The 17,765-nt window shown below is 36.8% G+C and overlaps 2 pseudogenes; both read left to right on the top strand.

Moving 5' to 3' along the window:
- The first annotated feature begins 1,120 nt into the window (after positions 1-1,120).
- Positions 1,121-1,947, top strand: LOC136323482 (nucleophosmin-like; annotated as a pseudogene).
- A 6,308-nt stretch (positions 1,948-8,255) lies between these two features.
- Positions 8,256-9,543, top strand: LOC136323481 (bifunctional phosphoribosylaminoimidazole carboxylase/phosphoribosylaminoimidazole succinocarboxamide synthetase pseudogene; annotated as a pseudogene).
- Positions 9,544-17,765: the final 8,222 nt, after the last annotated feature.

The following is a 17,765-nucleotide window of genomic DNA, read 5'->3' as shown; positions in this document are numbered from 1 at the left end:
CTATGGCTATACATAGCATCATGAATGAATCATAAAAAAACTTAATATTGAGTGAAAGATATGTGGCACAGAACATACAAGTCCAGTTCTATAAAGTTCAAAAAGAGATGAAACTAAACTATATATTACAGGAATGCATGCACATATATGTGATAAAATATAAGGAAAAGCTAGATAGTCATTACCATGAAAGTCAGGGCATGTGGGAGAAAGGAGATGAGCGTGACCAGGAAGGGACATATGGGAGACTACTAGGGTGTTAGTGAATCCTATTTTTTAACCTGGATAATAATGTATTTACTCATGGTTTAATCAGGAAAGCAGACCACTTTGGATTATGAAGAGAGATTTATTATAGGAATTCGACCTTAGATAATAATAGGATGAGATGGGGAAGTGAAGTTCTTCAGAAGGGATTTAGAGGACCAGAGGAGTTACCAACCGATCTATTGGAGAAGCCACACAAATCCAGCTGCTATAATAGGACTGCAAAGGAATAGCTAGTGAAGAAGTCTATGGGGAGCTATAGCTTCTGTAGCTCTGCAGCCAAACACCTGGGAATGGGCATGGGCCACTACCAGGAGGAAGCTGTACATGGAGCAGAGAAGAGCAAGGATGAGTTGGAACCAACAAGAAGTGGATGCTGTTTTCACCTTTGCCTCCTAAATCTCACATGCGCTTCTCCTCTGGCCAACACTAAAGCAGAGCCATGCAGAAAAGGGGACTCTGGGAAACACAGTTCCCAGAGTAATCAATTTAAAAATAAAGTGATCCAACATAGGTGGTCACTTGAGTTTCACTTTATAATTGTCCATTATATATTTTTATGGTAAAGACCTTTCTGGAATTATTATAATTCACAATAAAAAGACAATGAATATAAGAAGAGGAATATCATTTAAAAGGCCATGTATGACATATAACTATAGTGATATTAGGGTATGTATAAAAGTTCTATGAACCAAAAGGGATAACTCTGCCTGATAGTGTTAGGAAAGGTTTCACAGAAAAAGCAACATTTCTCCCTGGTGCGATTCCGTCCTGCGTGTCTGTTCTGAGGAACAGGCAGTCATACATCTTCGTCCGCCTTCTCTGCCACCTAAGTGCATGCTAGCACCCCATGGAAGATTCGATGGACATGAACATGAGCCCTCTGAGGCCCCCAGAACTATCTTTTCGGTGTGAACTAAAGGCCGACAAAGATTATCACTTCAAGGTGGATAATGATGAAAATGAGCACCAATTATCCTTATGAACGGTTTAGGGGCTAGTGCAAAGGATGAATTGCACATTGTTGAAGCAGAGGCAATGAATTATGAAGGCAGTTTAATTAAAGTAACACTGATAACTTTGAAGATGTCTGTACAGCCAACGTTTCCCTTGGTGGCTTTGAAATAACACCACCTGTGGTCTTACGGTTGAAGTGTGGTTCAGGGCTTGTGCATATTAGTGGACACCACGTAGTAGCTGTGGAGGAAGATGCGGAGTCAGAAGATGAAGACGAGGAGGACGTGAAACTCTCAAGTATCTCTGGGAAGCAATCTGCCCCGGAAGCGGTAGCAAGGTGCCACAGAAAAAAGTAAAACTTGCTGCTGAGGATGACGATGATTTTGAGGATGAGGAAGCTGAAGAAAAAGCTCTAGTAAAGAAATCTATGTGAGATACTTCAGCCAAAAATGCACAAAAATCAAACCAGAATGGAAAAGACTCAAAACCGACACCAAGATCAAAAAGTCCGAAATCCTTCAAAAAACAGGAAAGAACTCCTAAAACACGAAAGGACCTAGTTCTGTAGAAGACATTAAAGCAAAAATGCAAGCAAGTATAGAAAAAGGTGGTTCTCTTCCTAAAGTGGAAGCCAAGTTCATCAATTACGTGAAGAATTGCTTCCGGATGACTGACCAGGAGGCTATTCAAGATCTCTGGCAGTGGAGGAAGTCTCTTTAAGAAAAGAGTTTAAACAGTTTGTTAAAATTTTCTGTCTTATTTCATTTCTGTAAGAGTTGATATCTGGCTGTCCTTTTTATAATGCAGAGTGAGAACTTTCCCTACTGTGTCTGATAAACGTTGTCCAGGTTCCATTGCCAAGAATGTGTTGTCCAAAATGCCTGTTTAGTTTTTTTTTTTAATTTTATTTATTCATTTTTAGAGAGGAGAGAGAGACAGAGAGAGAAGGGGGGAGGAGCTGGAAGCATCAACTCCCATATGTGCCTTGACCAGGCAAGCCCAGGGTTTCAAACCGGCGACCTCAGCATTCCAGGTCAAGGCTTTATCCACTGCGCCACCTGTTTAGTTTTTAAAGATGGAACTCCACCCTTTGCTTGGTGTTAAGTATGTATGGAATGTTATGATAGGACATAGTAGTAATGGTGGTCAGACAGATGGAAATGGTGGGGAGACAGAAATATACATGTGAAATAAACTCAGTATTTTAATAAAGTACCACTGTTTAAAAAAAAAAAGAAAAAGCAACATTTTCAAAATAGTTATAAAAGTAATTAGCTACCATTCATTGACCACTTACATGGCATTATACTATGCTCTTTATGTATATGATTTCATATAATTTTCACAACAAACCTGAGATAGGTATTATACTTCCCATTTTTCAGATGAAGAAACTGAGGTAAAGTAAAATAATTTAATTTGCCCAATGCCACAGTAACTAATAAGAAAGAGTAGTAATTTGAACCTGCATTTGGTTTACTGCAACTACTCTTGACCATCATTCTCTAACAGGGGTCTCAAACTCAACTCAGCATGTGGGCCGCAGAGCAAGATCACAGCCATTTGGCGGGCCACACTAGGTCTACAAAAGGCAACTGTTAGGCAACACTTTTCAGTGTCACAAAACGACCAGAAACTGTAGTTCGCATCACCACTGCTGTTAACTAAGCTAATATCTAGCTAGGATGCTAGAGAAATGAAAAATACAAGTAGGCCCCTAGGCTTACTTAATTTTATCCAAAATATTTTGAACTTCGTGGATTAGTCTGCGGGTCGCACAAAATTGTTTGGCGGGCTGCGAGTTTGAGACCCCTGCTTCTCCAACCTTCCATTTGAGTCTCGACAGGTGAATACCTGGCAAACAAAGGGAATGGCCTGAGCAGAGCGCTGGCAGTGTGAGAGTGTGCTTTGCTTGCAGAACATTGAGGTCAATGTGGCTGAGGAATGTCTCTGTGGGGGACAGGGAAAGAAGTGAAAGAGTTGCAAAATTTGTTTAAGATTTCTTTTTAATGCCATGATAAAGTGTTCCAAGCTTATTTTATGGTAAACAGAGTTTAATTGGAGTTTAATTGGGGGAAACTGCATGATCAGACTTATGTTTTAAAATTCTGGCAGTAATTACTTAATAGTTATAAATACCTTTGTACATGGGAATAATCCCTCCCATTGAAATGCTTATTCTTTACGCAGAACTTTCAACCACATTATTTCTTTTGATTCTCACAATTAGCCTATGAGGAATGAAGAATAGGTGCTATTATCCCTGTTATATGAATTTTAAAACTGAGGCTCAGTAAAGTTAAGTAATTTGCCCGGAGTCACTCTGCTAATGAGTGGCCAACTCTGGATGAGAAACTGGGTTTCTCTGACTCCTAGTTTTTTCCTATACCATATTGCTTAACTTGACTTAGGCAAATGTGAAAGAAAGAAAAAAAAAAAGAAAAGTAAAGAAATGAATCTAAATCCCCAAGCATATCCCAGTGGGTTGTTGCCAGAGCTGGTGAATTTTCTATTTCTTAAATTAAATTCTAGTCATAGAATTTCTGTTTGAACTAAAATTACATGACTCATAAATATATTTTTATTTAAACCTAATGACAGCAAATTGGTTCATAGTGGCAATATAGTAATTCTGAATAAATATAAATTTTATGTTTCAAAACGAAACACGTTCTCTAATTATAATGAACAAGAGATTGTAATTAGTCCCAATTGCCAAATGAGACATAGTGCCAGGAATTTCAAGATCAGGGAAAGAATGAAATTGTATTCCACAGGAATACCAGGAAAAGAATGATTCCAGGAAGATCTAGGATGCTTCATGGGAAATCAGTTCCTTTAGCTCCTTAAATCTCCATATCTATACCTTTCATCAACACGAAGAATTTCTTCGATTTTCAAATTTCTGGTTTGGTATTCTATTTTCCTTTATTAGAAGTTCCGTCATTGCCCTGAAATCTCCTCCTCAGTTTATAAATCCTGAGTTTATGAAGGTCTTGAGAATTTTGTTTTCCAATAGTATCCAGTTTTTCCTTTTAATGTAATCAGTGAGAAAGAATATAAACAAGGACTAGACAGCGGCCAACGGCATCCAAAGAAATTGCACCATTTTCTTTATCTCTTGCCTTTGGTTTTCTGGACTTCTGTCTACAAAAATGCCCAAGTTTATGTCTTGGTAACTCGTTGGGTGGGTCTGTGAAGAGACTGCGGATGGGAAGCGTCCCTCCTAAACCTGAGAATAATTGCACTAAAATTCAGAATCTCACCACAAGACAATTTTTCTCAATTCATCACCCTTCCAAGTGAATGTATCACTTTACAGAGAGAGCAACAGCAAAGCAATGTGCAAAATGACACATCTGTCTATTCTGGTTTATATTACTGGCTTTCTGAATTGGCTTTTTAGCTATTGTAAGTATGCATTAATATTGTCTTTTTGCCAAACCGCTTACGTCTAAAGATTTAAAAAACAAAAACAAAGGAGAATAAATACGTATGTTCATTCTCAAAGATTACATATATTTTTCTCCAAAGCCATCAAAGATAGACAGTTCTTCTCATGTGCTCAAAAACTGGGGGATTGGTATCAAAACAACATGGGATTCTAGTGTCTTATTAAAATTGGTGTTTTTGCCTACAAAAGCTTTCTCTCTTTCATTATTTTCAGTTGGCTTGAAATATGCTGCTGTATACCCAGCCAAAATTATGAAAGATTCAAGTACTAAGCATTTAAGTACTGAGTATATTGCAGAATGTGGTGGTGGCTTCAGCAACCTATTGGCTCCCATCCACCAGAACTCAAATGGAAAATGTACCAAATGAAGGTTTATACATAACTTCTGGGAAACTTCTCTAGATTTAATTTTTTTTTAATTTAACCCTATTTTTCATTTCATATAAATGGTCCCAAAGAGATCTCTGTTAAGTGGCCAGCTTTAATTTATATACCTCAGGGATTCATAGCACTATAAATGGGAGGGCTGGTCCTGCTCTTAAAATAACAGCTTGCTTGGTCACAGGCACGATCCAGTAGTTTGAAATTAACCAAAATTAACAGAGCTATATATTCCACCTCCTGCTTATTTAGCTACCTGAAAGGCTATTCTAACTGCATCTGGTCAAATATATTAGCTGAATTAAGTTTAATCCATTGTTCAATACCAATTCCTTTAGTAGTGTTAGACAAATTGTCTAAATGTCTTGTCTTCTCTAAATGTATACATGGAGATTACACTCTTGCATTCTGTGATGAAATACTAAACCCCTGCTTTCGTTGCCACCACCCAAGTGCTTAACATTTGTTCCTGTGTTTCATGACTCGGGAAGGTAGCCTTCCTTTCTCTTATACTTCTTGTTTTAAATGGTCCGTAGCAACACACCCTCAAAATACTTACCTTCTTTGAATGGGAAAAAGTCCTTTACTATTTATTTATTGAGATTTATGAAAGAAAAGTTAAGGCTAGGTTGACATTATAGTAGATAAAGTACCTCCATAATCTAGTTTTTTGTAGCACAGAGAATAGACCAGGTAAAATGTTTCTGGGTACCTTTATTCAGCCAATGTCCTATTTCTCCACTTAGTCTAATCTAAAGCCTTTCCTGGTCAATTTGAAAATGAGATAATATTAGCCCAACCTCTCTTTTTTACAAAAAAAAAAAAAAAGTTGTGAGTTAGGCTTTTGGCTTTGACTTGTGCTTTTCCCTCTAGAGTTATATATTAAAAACCAACTTATATCTTTTAAAATGAGTTAATATGGTTAAAGTAGTTAGAACAGTATCTATACATAGTACTATATTTACATTTACTCTTATTAATATATATTTTATTCCAACTCCTTTGTAAAGTCTGCCCTATCCTCATCTGGCCTCTCCTCTCTATGCAACCATATTGTTTGGGGGAGGTATATTTTCTTATTTAAACTTATATTCAACTTAATTGTTCATGTTTCTTTTTCCCTCACTAGACAGTAAGCTATTTGAGACTAAGAGCCACGGCTTTTCATCTATTGGCCTCCTCCCCAGTGCCTAGCATACTGCTTTTCAGGCATTACATTCTTTGATTTAATTGTAATAATGACCTTCAAAACCAGTGAGACGTTATCAACCAGTGCAGGCTTCTCTCTTAGACCTGCCTAAAAATTCTGATAGACACCAAATTAGTTTACTTATGCAGACAAGTTGGAATTGTAGTAAGATAAAGCAAGTAGCATGGTCAAGCTGTCAGGGACCAGAAAAAGGTAATTACAAAACAACAACAAAATGTACAAACAATGGGGCTAACTATGTAATTAATTTAGACTAAAACTCAGTAAGGCAACGAACAGACTGAAACACCATTAGGGACAAGGATAGATTTAGGTAAGTGGTTAGGGAGGGATGAAGTGTGCATGGTCCAGATCCCATTTACAGGCAGGAAAGAGAAGCTGCAATGTAAAGAAAGCATCAGAAATGGCTTCCAAAAGCTTCGTTAACTGGTGATTGTGCAATAGGAGATTTAAAAACTACAGTGTCTTGCCTGGCCTGTGCAGTGCCTAGAACAGTGACCTGTATCGCTGAGGTTTGAAACCCTGTTTTGCCTGGTCAAGGCACACACAACAGCAAGCAATGAACAAATAAAATGAAGCAACTATGAGTTGATACTTCTCACTCCCCCCATCTCTGTAAAATTAATAAGTAAAACCTTAAATAAAAAAACCTCTCAGCAAATTGGGATAGAAGAAAACTTCCTCAATTTGTTAAAATGCATTTACAAAAAATCTACATCTAACATTATACTTAATGGTGAATGACTGAATGAATGCTTTTCCCCTAAAATCAGTAACAAGACATTTATCTACTCACACTATTCCTATTTAACATTATACTGGAGGTTTTATTCAATTCAGTAAACACGAAGAATGAAAAAGCTTCCAGTTGGAAAGAAAGTCTTCATTCACAGATAACATGATCATTTATGTAGAATATCCAATGCAATATACAAAACTCTACTAGAACTAGTAAGTTTAGCAAGGTTGAAGGACATGAGAAAAGTATACAACAATTGTATTTTTTACATACTAACAACACTCAGATATTGAAATAAAAGACACTAACATAAAATATAAAGTACTTAGGATAAAATGTTACAAAAATGTGCTAGACCTGTACAGGAAAACTACAAAATATTGCTAAGAGAAATTAAACAAGAGATATACTTTATTCATGTGTGGATGACTCTATTTTTAAGATGTGAAATCTTCCCATTAAAATCTTAATAGACCTGTGGTGGCGCAGTGGATAAAGCGTCGACCTGGAAATGCTGAGGTTGCCGGTTCAAAACCCTAGGCTTGCCTGGTCAAGGCACATATGGGAGTTGATGCTTCCAGCTCCTCCCCCCCCCTCTGTCTCTCCTCTCTCTGTCTCTCCCTCGCCTCTCTAAAATGAATTAAAAATAAAAAATAAAAAAAATAAAAAAGAGTGAAGTTGAAAAAAAAATCTTAATAAAAATTCATGTAAACTCTTTTGAGTAAATTGGTAAATTGACAAGGTGATTCTAAAATTCATAAGAAATGCAAAGAACCAAGAATGGGCAATTCAACTTTGATAAAAATAAAAAAAAAAGAATAAAATTGTAGAATTAACACTATCTGGTGTCAAGATTTATAAAATTACAGTAGTCAAGACAATGTGGTATAGTAAAAATAAATAAATAAATAAATAGAACAGAATAGAGTTCAGAAATACAGCCACACATATATGGATAAGTTATTTTTTGACAACGGTGCAAAGACAATCCTGTGGAGAGAAGATAGTCACTCTAAAAAATGTTACTGGAAGGGAATCCTTGGAGAAACCACTTGTAACCAGAGTCGTAATCTCGGTGGGCAAAGACCCCGAGATTCCACTGTGGTCCGGACTAGAACGCGAGTTCTGGGTGACCTCCTGGCCTTGAGTGTCTGTGGGCCACGCCTCCCTCCCCCACCCCTTGAGCCTCTGTGACTACTCCTCTTTTCCAGAGTTCAGCATCTCCAAGTGCAGCCTCAGCCCCCAGCTCAGCCAGGATAATGGTGACCGCTGAGGTATTAAACATTGGTAAAAAAAACTCTATGAGGGTAAAACAAAAGAAGTCAATTAATTGTTAGACAGTCCAGGAAAAGTCATTCTGCAAACCAAGGACCAGATTACAGCGGGAAGTGCAGCCAGAAAGAATCACCTGGAAGGAAAAGCTGCAATCTCAAATAAAATTACTATTTGTATTTTTCGTTGTTACAGGAAACAGGTATCAAAACTGCCTTCACCAGAAAATGTGAGGAGACAGCTTTCATTGCACCTAAGTGTGACATGATTCCAATTGAATTGGTTTGTAAAAGAATAGCAACTGGTTTTTTTCTCAAAAGAAATCCTGGTGTCAAGGAAGGGTACAAGTTTTACCCTCCTAAAGTGGAGATGTTTTTTAAGGATGATGCCAATAATGACCCCAGTGGTCTGAGAAACAGCTCATTGCTGCAGAATTGTGCTTTGCTGGACTTGTTATAGGCCAAAATAAAATAGATATCATGAGTGATGCTACACAGACTGTTTTTGAAATATTGGAGAAATCCTGGTTGCCCCAGGACTGTACACTGGCTGATCTGAAGATTAAATTTGGTGTTTATGTCACCACAGAAGAAACTGTTCTTACTGATGTTATTGATAACGATTCCTGGAGACTCTGGCCATCAGGAGATTGAAGCCAACAGAAAGACAGTCATATTGTGACCTCAAAGAAGTAACTCCTGAAGGGTTCCAGATGGTGAAGAAAAATTTTGAGTGGGTTGCTGAAAGAGTCGACTTGCTTCTGAAACCAGAAAGTCAGTGCAGGATTGTAGTATCGATGGGCCCCACTTCTGATCTCAATCACTGTGAAAAAATCAAGAAGACTTGTGGAAAGTTTGGCATTCCACACGAACTTCAGGTAACCTCTGCCCATAAAGGACCAGATGAAACTCCAAGGATTAAATCTGAGTATGAAGGGAATGGCATTCCTACAGTATTTGTGGCAGTGGCAGGCAGAAGCAATGGTTTAGGACCAGTGATGCTGATGACACTGCATATCCAGTTATCAGCTGTTCTCCCCTCATTCCAGACTGGAAAGTTCAAGATGTGTGGTCTTCTCTTCAACTACCCAGTGGTCTTAGCTGTTCAACCATCCTTTCCCCAGAAGAATCAGCTCAGTTTGCTGCTCAGATATTTGTATTAAACAACAATCTGGTATGGGCCATCCTGTGAGCAAGTATATTGAACACACGAATTTACTTAAAACAGGCTGACAAGAAAATCTGAGAGGGCAATTTATAAAAAAGAATATCATTGCCTGACCAGGCGGTGGCGTAGTAGATAGAACGTCGGACTGGGATGCGGAGGACCCAGGTTCGAGACTCCGAGGTTGCCAGCTTGAGCGTAGGCTCATCTGGTTTGAGCAAAAGCTCACCAGCTTGGACCTAAGGTCGCTGGCTCGGGCAAGGGGTTACTTGTCCTGCTGAAGGCCCACGGTCAAAGCACATATGAGAAAGCAATCAATGAACAACTAAGGTGTCCAACAAAAAACTGATGATTGATGCTTCTCATCTCTCTGCGTTCCTGTCTGTCTGCCCCTGTCTATCCTTCTCTCTAACTCTCTCTCTCTGTCTCTGTAAAAAAAAAAAAAATTACTATATTTTTTAGAAGGAAAAAATATAAATTTCTAGTTTAGCTGCAGAAAGAAATGTCAAGCAAGATGAAAAGATTTTAAATCAATCAGAGAAAACAAAATTTATTAGTGAATAAATGCTTCTCTAGCTTCATGAATTAGTAGAATACATGTACATATTTAAGGACATTTTAAAATTAACCTTTTACCCACTACTACATAGTTATTGTTCTCAAAAGTGAATATTGTTCTCAAATGCTAATAATGTCCTATTGTAGAGCTCTGAAGTTACTATTGACCTATATCTCAACCCATAAAGTTTAGAAAGTTAAAATCATTTTATCATAGAAAGGATGATAAGAGCAATAGCGGTCTCTTTCCAATTAAATCTTTACAAAATTCTAAAAAATAAAAAAATAAAAAATATTGCTAGCCTGACCAGGAGGTGGCGCAGTGGATAGAGTGTCAGACTGGGATGTGGAGGACCCAGGTTTGAAACCCCGAGGTCACCAGCTTGAGCGCAGGTTCATCTGGTTTGAGCAAGGCTCGCCAGCTTGAGCCCAACATCACTGGATTGAGCAAGGGGTCACTCGCTTTGCTGTACCCCCCCTCCCCCCGTCAAGGCACATATCAGAAAGCAATCAATGAGAAACTAAGGTGCCACAAGGAAGAACTGATGCTTCTCATCTGTCTCCCTTCCTGTCTGTCTGTCCCTATTTGTCCCTCTCTCTGCCTCTGTCACTAAATAAATAAATAAATAAAATGTTGCTGGAACAATTGGATTAAAAAAATAACTTGGATCCATATCTTGCCCCATATACAAACATTACCTCAAAGTGCATCACAGACCTAAAATCACAGACTAAAAGAAAATATTTGTAAAGCATATATCTGATGAAAGGCTTGAGTCCAGAATATACAAAGGTATCTCAAAATTCAATAATAAGAGAACAAACAGCCCAATTTTTAAAAATGGGCACACAGTTTGAACAAATTCTTCACCAGATAAGATACATGGATGGAATGAAAACACAATAAAATATGCTCAACACACGCCTGACCTGTGGTGGCGCAGCGGATAGAGCAATGACCTGGAACGCTGAGGTCGCTGGTTCAAAGCCCTGGGCTTGCCTGGTCAAGGCACATATGGGAGTTGATGCTTCCTGCTCCTCTCCCCTCCTTCACTCTCTCTTTCTCTCTCTCTCTCCTCTCTCTAAAAATGAATAAATTAAAAAAAATATGCTCAACATCATTATATATTAGAGAAATGCACATTAAAATCACAATAAAATACTACTACACATCCATAGAATGGTTAAAATTAAAAAGTCTGACCAGGCAGTGGCACAGTGGATAGAGTGACGGACTGGGATGCGGAGGACCCAGGTTCAAAACTCCAAGGTCACTGGCTTGAGTGCGGGCTCACCAGCTTGAGCACAGGGTTGCTAGCTTGAGCGTGGGATCATAGACATGACCCCATGGTCGCTGGCTTGAGCAAGGGGTCACTCACTCTGCTGCAGCCCCCCGGGTCAAGGCACATATGAGAAAGCAATCAATGAACAACCAAAGAGACTAAGGAGCTACAAAAAAGAATTGATGTTTCTCATCTCTCTCCCTTCCTGTCTGTCCCTATCTGTCCCTCTCTCTGTCTCTTTCTCTATCTCTGTCACAAAAAAAAAAAAAAAAGGCAACAAAACTGATCATACCAAGTGTTGACAAAAATATGGAGGAACTGAAATTTTTATACCTTATTGATAGGAATGTAAAATAGTACGATTATTTTGGAAAACAGTTCGACAGTTTCTCAAAATGTTAAACAGACACCTACCATATTAGCTGCCCACTCCACTCTTAGGTATTTACACATGAGAAATGAAAGCATATGTCCATTTAAAGACTTAAACATGAATAATGTTTATAGGAGCTTTATCTGTAATAGTACAAAACTAGAAATACCCAAACATTCATTAACATGTGAACAAATAAGCATATCTATATAATGGAATACTACTCAGCAATGAAAGGGAATGATCTACGGTTAGGTACAACAATACAGATGAATCTCAAAATAATCATATTAAGTTAAAGAAATCAGGCAAAAAAAATACTTCATTTATGCAAAATTCTAGAAAATGAAAATCAGTCTAAACTAGACAGAAAGCTAATCAGTGGTGGTTTGTGGATGAGAATGGGGTTGGGGGAGAATGAGGTGGGAAAGAGGGACTACGAAGAGACGTAAGACAACTTTTTGAGGCAATGGATATGTTCATTATCTTGATTGTGTTGATTGTTTCATGGGTAATAAATATAGACAGTCTCTGACTTATAATAGTTGATTTACAAGTTTTCAACTTTATGATTGTGTCAAAGCTATATACATTCAGTAGAAATCCTACTTCAAATTTTGAATTTTGATCATTTCCTGAGCTTGTTATCTGCGCTACAACGCTCTCTCAGGATTCAGGGCAGCAACTCTCAGTTGGCAACTCACAGTCAGCTACACGATCAGGAGGGTTATCAACTAATACTCTAGAGAGCAGTGTTTTTCAACCACTAATCCGCAGACCAGTCCGCCAGAAATTTTGTGGAGGTCCATGAAAGAGGTAACCATCCTGATATTGTATGAAGATTGTAGACCCAATGATCTTAGTCAAATTTGCTTATGCTCACAATGATGTCTTAGTGGTCCCCGAAATAATTCTTTTATTTTCACCAGTCCCCAAGTGTAAAAAGGTTGAAAACCACTGCTCTAGGATGTATTCATTGTGTTAGATGATTTTGTCTAACTGTAGGCTAATGTAAGTGTTCTGAGCATGTTTAAAGTAGGTTAGGCTAAGCTATGATGTTTGGTAGGTTGGCTGTATTAAATGTATTTTTTACTTACAATATTTTCAATTTAGGATGGATTTATTGAAATGTAATCCCATTGTAAGTTGAGGATCATCAGTATATTAATCCTTGTCAAACTGTACACTTCAAAAATATGCAATTTAGCCTGACCAGGCGATGGTGCCGTGGATAGAGCGTCGGACTGGGATGCAGAGGACCCAGGTTCAAGACCCTGAGGTCGCCAGCTTGAGTGCGGGCTCATCTGGTTTAAGCAAAAGCTCACCAGCTTGGACCCAAGGTCGCTGGCTCGAGCAAGGGGTTACTCGGTCTGCTGTAGCCCCACGATCAAGGCACATATGAGAAAGCAATCAATGAACAATAAGGTGTCGCAACAAAAAAACTAATGATTGATGTTTCTCATCTCTCTGTGTTCCTGTCTGTCTGCCCCTATCTATCCCCCCCTCTCTATAAAAAAGTATGCAATTTATTGCATATTATATATCAATTTAAAATGAATAAAAAAATAAAAGAAAACAAAAAATATTACATAGTTTCATAATTAGGGTGAGCAAGATCTTTCTTAGCATGCACTAAATCTAGAAACTATCAATAAAAAAGACTATTAAAATTGGCTACATAATAGACCACAAATTGACTCATGACATAAATTCAGCTAAAGGATAAACCTCAACATGATACACAAAAGATTAATACCTTCACTAAAAGCCTGTTACCAATCAATAAGAAAAAGAGAAATACTTACACAGAAAAATAAGGGAAAAAAGCATGCAACTCTTGGTATTTCACAAATGAATAAATCTAAAATTATCAATAAATGTATAAGATGTGCTACTCTGTCTCATTTAATTGGCAAATATTAGAAACATGGATTATATAGAGAGCAGGTGAGAGCAAGGAGTACTCTCATATCCTGTTGGTGGCACTCTAAATTTGTATATTGATCAGCAGAACTCTAACGGAGAGCAATTTGAAAAGACATACACAACTTTAAAATATCTAAACACTTAATCCAATAATTTGAATTTTTAGAAATTTATCCAAGGAAATCATTAAACAAATGTAATCTTGTGTATAAAAGCCCCAAATTGAAAACCGAAATGTCCTTCACTAGAGAGATTTATCAAATAAATTGTGGTTTACCTGTAAGGAGTTAACTATGACCAGAATACTATATCATTAATATCATTGATATTTACATATATTGACATGGAAAGATATCTAAGATATATCAAGTGGGAAAAAAAGCAATTTGCAAAGTACTATGCATAATATAAAAGTAAATTTAAAAAGTACTTTGTACATTAAAAAATATCTAGGAGGATACACAGCAGAGTATTACCAATGTTTTTGTCTGAGAGATAAGATTATAGATACAATTTCCAGTTTTGTGATAGTTGTATTGTTCGATTTTTACAACAAATGTATATTTTAATTGTTAAAAATCAATAAACAGTTTCCATTTTGAAAAAAATTCTGACCTAATGTTATTCAATAAGAATTTTAGGCCCTGGCCGGTTGGCTCAGTGGTAGAGCGTCGGCCTGGCGTGCAGGGGACCCAGGTTTGATTCCCGGCCAGGGCAGATAGGAGAAGCGCCCATTTGCTTCTCCACCCCACCCCCTTCCTCTCTGTCTCTCTCTTCCCCTCCCGCAGCCAAGGCTCCATTGGAGCAAAGATAGCCCGGGCGCTGGGGATGGCTCCTTGGCCTCTGCCCCAGGCGCTAGAGTGGCTCTGGTCGCGGCAGAGCGACGCCCCGGAGGGGCAGAGCATCGCCCCCTGGTGAGCAGAGCGTCGCCCCCTGGTGGGCGTGCCGGGTGGATCCCGGTCGGGCACATGCGGGAGTCTGTCTGACTGTCTCTCCCGGTTTCCAGCTTCAGAAAAATACAAAAAAAAAAAAAAAAAAAGAATTTTATAAAAGTATGAGCCAAATCTTTTCCAACCTAGTTTTTAAAATATTCTAACTAGTTCATTGAATGCTTTTAGAAAGTGTTTCTTCTATTGAAAGAGCATAAACAATTTTCTTGAATTGTGATTTTTAAACATTTATAAGCAAATGGTTCTAAACCAAATAGTTTTGAGCATGAAAAATACAAGCTGTTGGACTTGTATAACCAGCTTTGAGTAAAAATACATCTATCATCACTTTGTGAGATGACTTCCCACTAAACAAACACCTGGGCTAAGAAAATTAATGGATAAACCAATATTGCAAGCCTGGTCTACATTCATATATACTGGATTAGTTTTCATTCACATCATTACTTCTTGTTGAAAAGTATTCCATTTAAAATAGTTGAAAATTTTGTTTTTCCCAATATATTGTCACATTTAAATAGACACTAAAATACTCCGAATAACGTTACACAAAAGCTGCAAAACCCTGTAATTATTTTTAGAATGGTACTGTATAATAACCATCTGTGCTATATAAATGCACATGAAAACAAAGCCCTATGAGGAACACCAGTTATTAGAATAATGTGTCTCAAAATGAACCATCTTCAAATTTAAGATTTTCACATCAGGGAAAGTTAGCAAGATGAAGGTATGATTAAAGATAGAAGGTATACATCAAATATGAACTGCATCACTTCTCTGCACCAAATTTTATCATTCCCGCCTATGACAATTTAAACAAACAAACCAAAAAAAGCCAAACACATTATAAATCACACACTCTCACACACACTCTCTTAAGCAAAAACACCTACCAGGTATACAGTCAAATTAAAACTGCAGGAGAGATTTATTAGCTTGTAGATGTTCCTAATTATTTGAAAAATGTGTCTCCTGTTCAATAGCAACTTCTTTCAAGAGCACATTTCAAACTTTGGAAAGGGGATCAAATCACCATAAAAGTGATCATAGAGAGTGTTTATTAAATCAGGATTTCAGAGTAAAGCAAATTTTTGTCAGGTATTGTGGGTTATTTTCTATATTACACACAAGAGTGGTTGGCCTTTGTCTCTATCTAGAAAGCTTGCTATGTATAGGAGATACAATAATATAGAAGCTATACTGGAGCAGGGGCAACAGAGAGGGAAAGGGGGTAAGATTTATTACCTTCAATTATTTTTGTTAAAAATGCTCCTCAGGGCACAGGCACATAATATATTGTACTTTCCATTACTTAGTGCAAATGTAAAACATATCTAAAAAACACATTTCATCCTTATAACATATTAAAATAACAAGTAGGATGTCATGACATTAATTTGACAGATGGACTGTCATTTAGCAATGTTGTACGACATTAGTTAACAGCAAATTAATATCATCATACTCAATTTTTCTTAACATCTAGAAGCTATCAGATTGAAAAAAAATTTCCTAGTAAGGTATTGTTGATTTGCTTACAAATGTAATGAGGCAAAATAGCTAGCTAAAAATATGCAAATGTATCCACATATAATTTAAAAATATCTTTTTAAAAAATTTAAAAAATAAATGATAGAATCTATAAACTCTGATCTTAGCCACTATGCCCTCCAACTTTATCCTTCACTAAGATTGTGATTTTTTTTTGCAAGTTCACATGTACATTATGAATTGACTCATAAAAATTTTCAGCATATTGTACAAGGTTTATTATAACACCCTTACTATATATTAAGACCAGTATCTTTTCATCAATACCAGCTGTTAAGCAAACTCAAATGACATAGTAGATTAATGATTAGTCAATATAAAAGAAAGCAAAGATAGAGTGACATAAATTTAATTTTATTACACATTGGCATCTAAAGCCACAATTCATATCCCACTGACCACAAATGACTTCTCTACTGTAAAACAGTCTTGATGTGTATAATTCTAGTAACAATAACATTCACCAAATGAATGTTAATGTTTAAGTCTTCATATCAAATATTGATGTTTTCTGAAATAATTTTAATAGTATTAGAATAACATGAGAAAATTATTTCTTCCAAATTTATCCCCATTGATGACTTAAGTATTTCTGTAGGTACTTTCTGTTAATATTTTTTCATTATGTAATGTACAAAGGGGAGGGGCAAAACAGGAAGGAGAACTTCCAGCCTAGTATCAAGGTTCTAGTCAAAACATCAGCTGAGCTGTAGCTGACACTTGGAGCAGGGACAGGAAGGGCAGCAAAAACATGGCTTTAAATCTTTAGCAGCTACATTCTAGAAAAACGTAAGAGAGTGATATAGCATTAAAAGTAGACCTGCTTCTTTGTAAAAGGATTGTGGTAACCATACTTTCTCAGCAAAGAAGTTGTAATTTCCTAACGGAAACAAAGAAGATCTGGTTTTAAGAATGATTGCATCAAACTTAAGGAAAGAATTTGCATGCTCTTTGTTTAAAACTTTAAAATTTTATCTCCTTTGAGAAACCAACCCATTCATACCACTAGCATATACTTACCTCTCTAGTTATCTTATGTATGTTAATTCAGTCATTCCCATTAGATTTTACATTCTCTGAAAGCAGGGACCATGTCTTAAACTTTGTGTTTTTTTCCCTTTATTAGCATAGTGTTAAGCACAGACTATGTACTCAATAAATACTTGCTTGTGAAATTTTAGCTATGGTTATCTGCTTAAAAATCTAGATGTATTTTTTACCCCAAGTCCAATTTTTTTAGATAAGTGTATCTTCGTTTTCTGCTTATGACTTATTCTGAGTCTCACTTTTCCTTCATTTTATCTATTTATTACTCCCACTCTTTCCTTTTTCTTTTTCTTCCAGCTCCCAGGACATATATTATAGATAGATCCTCAACGTACACACACATATACACTGACATAATACTAAATATATAACATTTTTACGAATTTATATATAAAATATATTACAATTGTATATAATTGATTGATCATAATGTGTATACTTTGTTCTTATTGCTTTAAAAGAAATCTAGAAAACTAAATAATTATCATTTTTAAGGTTATTATAAATTGATTATTCCCACCAAAATCACTAGCTCTCTCTTCCAATAGTTGGTTTTCATTATTCCACCACACAGCAATGATTTCACTCAAATGTCACATTCCTTACTTAAAATATTTAATTTTATTA

Source organism: Saccopteryx bilineata, chromosome 2, assembly GCF_036850765.1.
Source record: "Saccopteryx bilineata isolate mSacBil1 chromosome 2, mSacBil1_pri_phased_curated, whole genome shotgun sequence".
Classification (NCBI taxonomy): Eukaryota; Metazoa; Chordata; class Mammalia; order Chiroptera; family Emballonuridae; genus Saccopteryx; species Saccopteryx bilineata.
This window is presented reverse-complemented; position numbering and strand designations above follow the sequence as displayed.